We start from the raw sequence: 9,837 nt of genomic DNA on the forward strand, positions 1-9,837 counted from the left end.
ATGTGAGAACTGTAAGTTTTTGTTTTTCATGCAATCTAACTGGGTTTGCATCCCGATTTCAACACTCACACATTCGGGCATTGCGTAATTTTTTCGGGCAAGAAGGTCACCGCCCCCCGAAGTCCAAGTACGCCTATGCGTGAGTGATGAATAAATGACTGTGAATATATGAAAATCATATATTCGAACTGCGGATTAACGAATGAAGATGAGAGAGATCGCAGTTAAAATGCGAAAAGAAGACGCATTATTTTAGATTAGCTTTCTCTGATTAGATTACGTTATTGTAATCTTTTTATTGTTTGTTTTTTAATTTTTAGAATTGTAGAATATCTTTGTGCGAAGCGAATGCGATTCTCTCGTTATGCTAGTATGCGCTATACAAATTGATAATAAGTTAATTTATAATTTATTAAAATAAATCTTAAAAAAAAAATGATCGCAGAAATCGCAGGTTATTCGTAAATTCGCACGCGCGCCAAAACAAAGAGCCAGATAGCGGCGCTTAGGCAGACTATAGCTTATAGCTATGGAGCCCCCTCCCTCCCCTCCCCTTTTACCCTGCTATTTCCCACGGGTCTGTGCAGGTGTCGTGTCTTCGCTGCCATTTTTGCATGTGGGCAAGGGACGTGCTACAGCGACGTTCAAAGGTTTGTTATTTGTGCATGTTTTAAAGCGGCTTGATCCAGTGAAATACTTGATGTGAGACATTAGGTAACTTTTTTTCCCTTTTAATGCATGTCAGAGCATAGTTAGTAGAGTAGTTTGTCTCCTCTACTAACTATGGTCAGAGGCAGGAGGAGGAATGAGGAGACGTTTGGCTTGTTGATCAATGCGGTGCTCTGCGGGATGCAGGTAAGCTGTCTAAACTTTAATAGTATAAACTCACAAACTTTAAAATTTACAAGGTGACTGCGTTTCAGTTTGATTTAATGTAAGCTTAAACTACTAGAACGGGTATAATATATACGCGTTGGTAGAAAAACAAAGCGACAAATTCTATGCCTGCCAACTTTCACACCTTTTGGCGTGAGTCTCAATCTTGAAGTTCGAACTCTTACGTGATGATGGGATGTCTGTAAAACGAAGACCTCCAAAAACGACCCCAAGACCCCAAAAACGCTAAAACGAAGACCTCCGCTAATTTTCTAAGGCATTTTTGCTCCTTTTTCCGGCCAATTTTGACGTGTCAACATGGTGTTAAGGTGGCTCGTACCAGTTTTCAGGTTTTTGACGGCTCATAACTTTGTAAGAATAGAACAAAAAGGCAGACCAGGGCCACTGAAATATTTTTGTAGGTTTGGATTACATAATTTATACTTGACCTAAAACAGTCAGCAGTTACCATGGCAACATTCCGAAAGGATTTTCCAGACCTGATTTTTCACTTATGTCACTAATAACTAAAAAATTAACCCAGTGCCCCCAAGTTTTTTTTAATCAATAGCTTTTGGCATCTGAAAATGAAAATGCAGAACAATTTTAAAATAATTTTACGGAGCCGATTTCTTGTAAACTTGGAAAAACGACAATTTGCACAATTTTCCTTCCGTATAGTTTTTTATATTTTTCCTGACATTCCCTCCAGTAATAATATTATATTGAAACAATAAAAAGAAGGGGTCACCGGACTTGTTTTCATGTAAAAGCCTTCACGAGTTCCGTTATTTCCACTCACGTAGAAACGCTTTCAAAAATCCAGACTTTATAGGATCAGCAGATGCTCATGAGCTGTTTTGACTACTGCTGACATCTATGTGTACCCATGCGGGCGAGCGGGCTCTGAACAGGCTTTTGTTTTGTTTGCTGCTAAAACATTTTTTGGTATTAGGTGTAATTCTATTAAGTTGTAAGTAAAGGTAGACCATGTTAAAAATATGGACCAGTTCGAAAAACTGAAAGCAGCGAACAACGAGTGAAAATACATCAATAAGTGAAGATGCGAAAGTTCGCCACATGGATGAAGCTATAGCGATCGTATAAGGCAGGCAAAAAAATCGAGGGAAGAAAGGTTATGTAAAAATTTGGGAACTTGACAGCAATAACAGGGATGTTGACAGAGACTCCAATGAATCCGCTATCGGCAAATCGTTGGACTCATTGAGACCCACTGAAATATTATCCATGCACAGTTAACCACGCACAGTTGCTCCGCCGCACTTTCTTTTATTTGTTTTCTTCGCCCACCCACTCTAGCGTTTGTATCCTTTTTTGTCTTCCCCATTTTGCCAGAGTGACCAGCTTCACGGAAAACTGAGTTACAGAAAAATTATCTCTCTGCCTTCAGCGCCTTGAGCGCATTGTGAAACACAAGGGTTTTTTGGAGATTCTATTCACCAGGACGTTAACGGTAGTAAACTTTCCCTGCACTGATTGGCTCAGTGGAGGGAGCTGTATCTGAGAACCCAGCAACCTTGCTCCCAGGGTCTCTCATCTTACCACCCCCTGGAGTGAGCGAAGAGAGACCCTGGTTGGGTCTGGTCACCTGTCTCCCAGAATCTGGGAGATGACAATTAAATTATTGAAGGGATGAGCGGCCTAGTAGGAATTTTGTCTATACTTAGCCCACGGGAGTGCGGTATGTGTTGTCACCAAAGTAAACCAAGAACGATATGATGTTCTGCGGCAATGTCAATCTGGCGGTAATATTCTGCGAACGCCGAGGAAAACTTATCCATCATCTGATAGTGGAAATTCAAGTCGCTTAAGGTTGTATGATTCAGTGAAGGACGTTACATATTGTAAAAATCTCCTCAAGAATGCAAATGGAGAATTGCACACTGCGGCAGAGGCTGTGTATGGAAGATCTTTGACTCATTTTTACCTCAGAATGAAGTGTAGGTCTTGTGAACAGCGATTAAATAATTTTAGAGAATTCAGGGCCTTTTAATTGATCACTGAAAGCCAAAGTCACTTTGAGTTTGAAAGGAGCAAAAGGGTGAAAAGATTTATTGAAGTGTCACCGCACCGTCGGCGCGCCGAACTTTGCAGAGCGTGAAGGATGATACAACGAACTTGTGGTGGTATGCATTTCGCTGTCGTTGCCGATAAACTGGATTTATCTTGGACCGAAAGGAGACTAGAAAAAGAAAAATATAATTCTTATTGTGTCGTTAATAAAGAAGTATACAGGACTCCAACGGTTCGTGACAATTGTGCACATTCTCATTTAATTTTCGATCTCTCAACCTCTCTTTGCTTCAAGCGTGTTTCTGAGGGGCACTTTTTATGTCGTGTTATTAGAAGAAATGGAAAATATAAGTAGAGCGGAGTTGTTTGATTGTGTTGCAGCATATTTTTAGAGGTCGTAGGTCTGCATGGTTTCCACTGTTAACTGCACGTCGCTTCTCAGAGTTTGACACCTCTGTAATTTGCCATGCCGTGCTTATACTTTGTTTAGGTTCGTTTCTATTTTAAGGCTCTAAGTATTGGTTCTCCAGGGACAAAGATTAAAACATTCCGTGAAAATATTTGCTTACTTGCATTCTATATTGTGATGCCGCAAGTGATGCCGGGCCCGGCTATTTGATTAGAACTGTTTTCAAGCACAGTGCGTTGCATGAATATCATGTTTGTCTTCGTCCAGCTTTTCTTCAGAGACTGCTGTAGCTTTACTTTGAGAACACTATACGTTTTCTTAGAGACATTCTTATGTTTTTTTGCATCAATTTGACCGAGTGCATTCAAAGAAGAAACGACAATTACTACTGGATGAAATTGCGCTGCTTGACGTCTCCAGTTGAAATATGACTGACTTTCCATAAATCCAGTGGGTAAGACGGCAACACTGAAAATCGCAACAAATAAATTGAGACAGACTTGCTTAACCTTTAGGTAAACGTTGGAATAGATATTATTTGAAATTTCAGCCTGAAAGCTAAGTATTGATAAACGCCGCGGGTAATGAATTGTTAATTTCGAAATATTTTTTCTTCAAGAGCGATTTTTGTATGATCACTCTACATTTTTTAAATCCTATTTTGAAAATGTTCTGTAACTTTTTACTGCAATTGAATATGGCAAAACGCAGACACATTTTTAAGTGCTTTGGGCCCTGAAACTCGAGGAAAAAATGAAACTGGCAAAAAACAAAAATTGTTTTGACTTGTAGCTCTCGAAAGGTGATTTGGGCGTGAAAAATTCGACAATTCATTTTATTTCAAAATTCTTGGAATAGTTTGATAGCCAGCTCTATAAGCTTTAATTTGGTATGGGGTTTAGGTGTCTACCGTTTAAACTCTACATGCTACATCGCTTGCACGCAAGACACCCCTGAAGGTATACCGTAACCTTAAGAAAAAAACCGTGCTGTCAAAGCTGCTGAAAGTAACCATTTAAGTTTGCGTTGCGTTGAAATCCACCGTTGAAGGATTCACTCCAAAAGATACCGCTTGGAAAACTGAGTTTTCTGCATATGTTATTTCTCAAAAATGAAGTGCAAAAACAATTAACAATTAACAACAAAATCAATTATGCAATGATGCTTTTCATGTCAAAACAAGTCAGTCTGCCAAAAATTAGCTCGATCCTGCAAAAAATGAAAACTGGCCCAAAAAGAGATATACACCCTGTTTACATGAAATCCTTCAATTATCCCAATAAAATATTATTGACAAAATAGTAAATGGTTTGAACCCAGGAGTATCAGTAGTTTGTGTAGTATGATCGTCCGGGTGAGTGTAGTTCTGAAAAGAACTGTTGTTGGTGACTGACATTTCGACATCCTGAGTGGAAGTCATCTTCAGAGTCAAGTGAATAGTGTTTGTCAGTCGATGATGTTATAAGTCTGGTCCGTTGAATGCGATTGGTCAGTATAGCCATGATGATATTGGCTGAAAGACTCGTGTGAAGTTTGTTATCAGTCATTGGTGGCTTTCGATCCGTCTATTGTTAGACTTCATAGACTGACAAACACTATTCACTTGACTCTGTGCAAAATTATAGAGCCTAGTATGGAGCCGCCATGTTGGAGGACCTCCTTAGTCCTCCAATATGGCGGACAGAAAGTAGTGCAAACATCCGGAACTTACTTTGGCTATCTAGGCAACTGATTATCTGGACTGAACCAAAAAACATTTACACATTCCTAATAACTTTTCCTAATACTTTAACTCCTAAAATGGCTAAAAATTACGAGATAAGCGTATATTTTTCAACAAACGCGATCTTAGCTTCATGTCACGCACTGCCATAACTCTGAAATTCAAAATGCACTGGTTTCAAAACAAAGGATGCTATTGAGTTGGAAAGTTGTAAACAGACATAAATTTAGTACCTCTTTCCTCTGTATGCCTGGTGAGGATAAAACCTTTAGTCTTGGATTTGAGAATTTGATGACGTCACATGCACACAGTCTGTTCATGATTTAATCACTCTATTCTACATGATTTTGAGACGCAAGTCCTCCAGAAGATTTATTAAGACTGAAAACATCAAATGTGACCTCTGTATAATTATTGTAACGTTGAACGCGATTGGTCAGTATAGCCATGATGATATTGGCTGAAAGACTCGTGTGAAGTTTGTTATCAGTCATTGGTGGCTTTCGATCCGTCTATTGTTAGACTTCATAGACTGACAAACACTATTCACTTGACTCTGTGCAAAATTATAGAGCCTAGTATGGAGCCGCCATTTAACCGCCATCCTAATAACTTTTCCTAATACTTTAACTCCTAAAATGGCTAAAAATTACGAGATAAGCGAATATTTTTCGACAAACGCGATCTTAGCTTCATGTCACGCACTGCCATAACTCTGAAATTCAAAATGCACTGGTTTCAAAACAAAGGATGCTATTGAGTTGGAAAGTTGTAAACAGACATAAATTTAGTACCTGTTTCCTCTGTATGCCTGGTGAGGACAAAACCTTTAGTCTTGGATTTGAGAATTTGATGACGTCACATGCACACAGTCTGTTCATGATTTAATCACTCTATTCTACATGATTTTGAGACGCAAGTCCTCCAGAAGATTTATTAAGACTGAAAACATCAAATGTGATCTCTGTATAATTATTGTAACGTTTCATAAGGCATCTGAAACAACCAAGTAACAGAGCTTTCCATGATGTCCTTCACTTGATTTTCAAAAAATGTCGCATGACCTAGTAACAATGTTTAGAGTGCAAGGGCAGGTTATTAAAGAGAGTACCTTGCTTGCTGATTTTTGTGATTCAGGAAAATGAAATTTTGATATCCATAATCTGGGATTTGCTATTTTTTCCATTCATGAACTGTGCGACCCTCTTAACTGTAACGTTAAGTACATGGTAATAATTATAAAACCTTGTATAAAATTATCTCTTAGCCTGACAAATAAGCTTTCTTTCTTTTCCAGATCAGATGCCAACAGGGACAAAGTGGACTAAATCTTCAAGCAGTTATCTTAAGAAGGGCTGCATGTTCTATTTTGCAATCCAACACTTGGGTGAACCAGGTAAACAAAGCTCTTGAATAAGCCAAGTTCTGCTCTGATTATTTGACTTCAGACATGCAGTTTGTGCCTTGATTGTTTACACAATGAGTAAGAAAGGCTATTATGTCACACTCTTTTAAACCAATCATCCATGAAATTGTTAAATTTATCTTCTGCAACCAAAAGTGATGTTCAAAAGTAAGATGTTCTTTCAGGATTAGATTACGTTTTCACCTTCAAAGAAAATTGTTAAATTGGCAATTGTATAACTTAATGAGTAATTGGGCTGCAGTACCAATTGACTGGCTGATTGACATTGTTAAAGTGCATGTAGCCGTGGTCTATCCCGTTTGTTTTATACATTAACAATGGGAGAGAATTCCAGGTAAAAGTGAGAGAAACCAAAATTTCATTCTGTGGAAATGATCCTGAAACTGGCACAGTAAACCTCGCAGATCCAAACTATAATAACTCAAACATAAAAAGAATGACTGACTGTCTGACAAACTGACTAATGGATTAACACAGACTGAGAAACTGTTGACAGACTGACTACTGACTGACTGATTGACTGACTTGTGACTGACTGCTGACTGACTGACTGATGGACTGACAGACAAACAGACTGACTGACTGACTAATTGATTGACTCATAACTGACCACCTGATTGGCTCATTACTGACTGATTGACTCATGACTAACTAACTCACTAATTGACCCATGACTCTCTTTTTGACTTACTGAGGCTTTATTGACTGACTGAATGATGGACTCATAACTAGCCTGCGAGTAGGCTTATGCTGGAGCACAAGTGTGCGTGGCATAGCCACCAGTGCGAAATCGAGCCATGAGATGAAAAAGTCACTTTCTTGGTGCCTCTTCATCAGACTCCTTCCCACCGGATCTGTTTTCCACTCATGAGCATGACTTAAAGGTGAGCCTGCTTGCAGGCTAACTCATAACTGACTCACTGACTTTTTCAGGACTGCTGACTGACTCACTGAGTGACTGCTGATGGACTGCTAGTGGACTGACTGATTGACTGCTGACTGACTGACTGACTGACTGACTGACTGACTGACTGACTGACTGACCAACTGAATGGCTCTCATTGACTTATTCATTACGGTCTGATTGGCTGCTGATGGATTGACTGATGGACTGTCAACTGACTGACTGATTGATTGGTGAGAGACTGCTGAGAGACTGCTGAGTGACTGCCTGACTCACTCAATTACCAATGGACAGAATCTGTGATTGGCCGATTGACTGACCAACGGTTTAAACTGATTGGCAGATGATGTATTGAACTTCGGTATATATATGATACATATGATACATATATATGATACATACAACATTTTAAAAGAAAATTATTAAAAGATAAAAATATTAAAAAGTCACTGAAGAAAACTCTTGGTACAGTACATTGCATGTCTAAAGTATTAAACACAGCCAAACCTTTCTAAATGACCACCTTGTGGAAAGTGACCCGCAGGAAGTGGTGCATCTCGTGTCTGAAATGTGACTACTTTCTGAAAGTCCTAAATTGTCTCGTGCAGCGAAATTATTGAAAGAGGAATTTATCTATAATTTATAAGCACCACATTGGTTTGGCAAAGTGCACAGGAGGTCACCTTTGGATTGGTTTGACTGTATCTCTATTTACTGTAAACCTTGATGGGTACGTTTCTCAAAGCATTTCCTCTCTTCTCCGCCAGTATACCTTCAGAGGCCTTCAAAATCTTAAACGAAATGCACATTCAAGATTGTAGCAAAATTTTTCGAAATTTTCGCTTTTGCTCTACATTGTCTAAAAAATCAAGTCTGTAAATATCATTTTCTAAAACGACGGATGTTTACTATTGCGTGACTGATTAACTTCATGTTACGAAAAGAACCTAATAATGTCACGCAAGATGAAAAATGCAAGTGCATGTAGAGAAGTCTCGTGGAGTTAAGATCTTCAGCTAAAGCAGACGAACTCTTTAAGAAGCACCTACAAGATAGAGATAACAGTATTTAATCGCAAAAGTTAAAACTATTTGAATTTTGATCTGTTAATATGCAAAAATTTACTCGTTAAGTGCAAGCAGCATGCAGAAATTTGCATGTCTTGTTTTTATGATTTCAAACCAGTTGTCTTAAGCAGAAATAGAATTACAGTTTCACGGTTCTTTTGAATGAATTTCTTGATGTTGTATGATCGGAAATTACAGAATTGAAAATGCACTTGAAAATACGCTGTAGTTGATGTATTTCCCGTGCGTACAACAAATACATTTCAGAGCCATTTCTATTTGTCTTGAAAGCAAATATAAGCCGGCAAAACATCAATATAGTAATATTGACACGCTTGTGAATTTTCTCGGGTTTTTCAGCGATTATTTAGAAACCATTCTTTCATTGGAGAGGTTTTGGGAAACGTACTCTGAGGCAGTCCCAAGAGTGATGAGCATATTATTTCTCCTTACAATATTCATATATTTGAAAATCATCAACTCGGGATGTTGTCTTGATACCAAATTCTCAAAAGAAAAATCACGTTACTTGGGGCAATTAGTAAGGAGAATTGATGTGTTCAGCTTAGGACTGAAACACTTGTGTTTACAGTAACTGAGGTCTTGTTAAAACTAAGCGGTACGATTCCAGACTGGTTTTAGTAAACGGTTTCTTTCTGTTCGAATGTACGCCACAGATATGTTTAAATTTTAAGTTAGGCTTTAAAACAATTCGGTGCAAATTCTCTAAATGTATTTCATTCGTTTGAAGTACTTAAAAGACGTATCTGTGGCGTACTTTGACATAAGAAGCGAGCAGTTTACTAAAACTAAGTGTTGATGGTACTGCAACGTTTTATCAAGACTTTTCCAGAACTTGGCTTATTCTTGGTGAGTTTATCTGGTTCACTCAAATGGTTGGATTGCAAAGCTAGTAAAACAACACGGATAGAAGGATAACAACATTTTATTGAAAGAAAAACTGTCTCTATTGTCCATTACTTTTATTGAGAAAAAAAATAATAAAAAAATTATCTAGCCAATCTTGTCCCTGCTCTTTGGGTTGCTTCCACTCTGCCTCTCTAAGTCGGTGTTGATTCTTTAGTCCTCATTTAATATTCCAACTTTGAAATCCTGGTCTGTTTTATCTGATCCTTTCATCCAAGCCGGGGACAGGTAGACACTTGAAAGAGTTGACCATTTGCTCCCAAATGGGGTGGACAGCGTAAAGGAAAGTGAGAGTTTGCTTCCCATGCCTTCGGGGTTTCAGTCGTAATTTGCCACAATGCCCACTCAAGTAATTTTGGAATTAATGAGTTGTAAAGTAATTAACATGCCAAATTCGTAATTTGGTTCAAGATGCTAATCCGCAAGTCAATGCATCGAAAACATTAAAGATTTGACAATAAGCTCGCCCTC

At 38.4% G+C, this 9,837-nt stretch overlaps 1 long non-coding RNA gene across 1 annotated transcript; it reads left to right on the forward strand.

Annotated features, from left to right (window-relative positions):
* Positions 1-591: 591 nt before the first annotated feature.
* Positions 592-9,551, forward strand: LOC145490907 (uncharacterized). Its single transcript, XR_014049739.1, has 3 exons — positions 592-650; positions 746-855; positions 6,340-9,551. It is a non-coding gene; the product is annotated as an uncharacterized LOC145490907 (long non-coding RNA).
* Positions 9,552-9,837: the final 286 nt, after the last annotated feature.

This window comes from Orbicella franksi, chromosome 1 (assembly GCF_964199315.1).
Source record: "Orbicella franksi chromosome 1, jaOrbFran1.1, whole genome shotgun sequence".
In the NCBI taxonomy this organism is placed as follows: domain Eukaryota; kingdom Metazoa; phylum Cnidaria; class Anthozoa; order Scleractinia; family Merulinidae; genus Orbicella; species Orbicella franksi.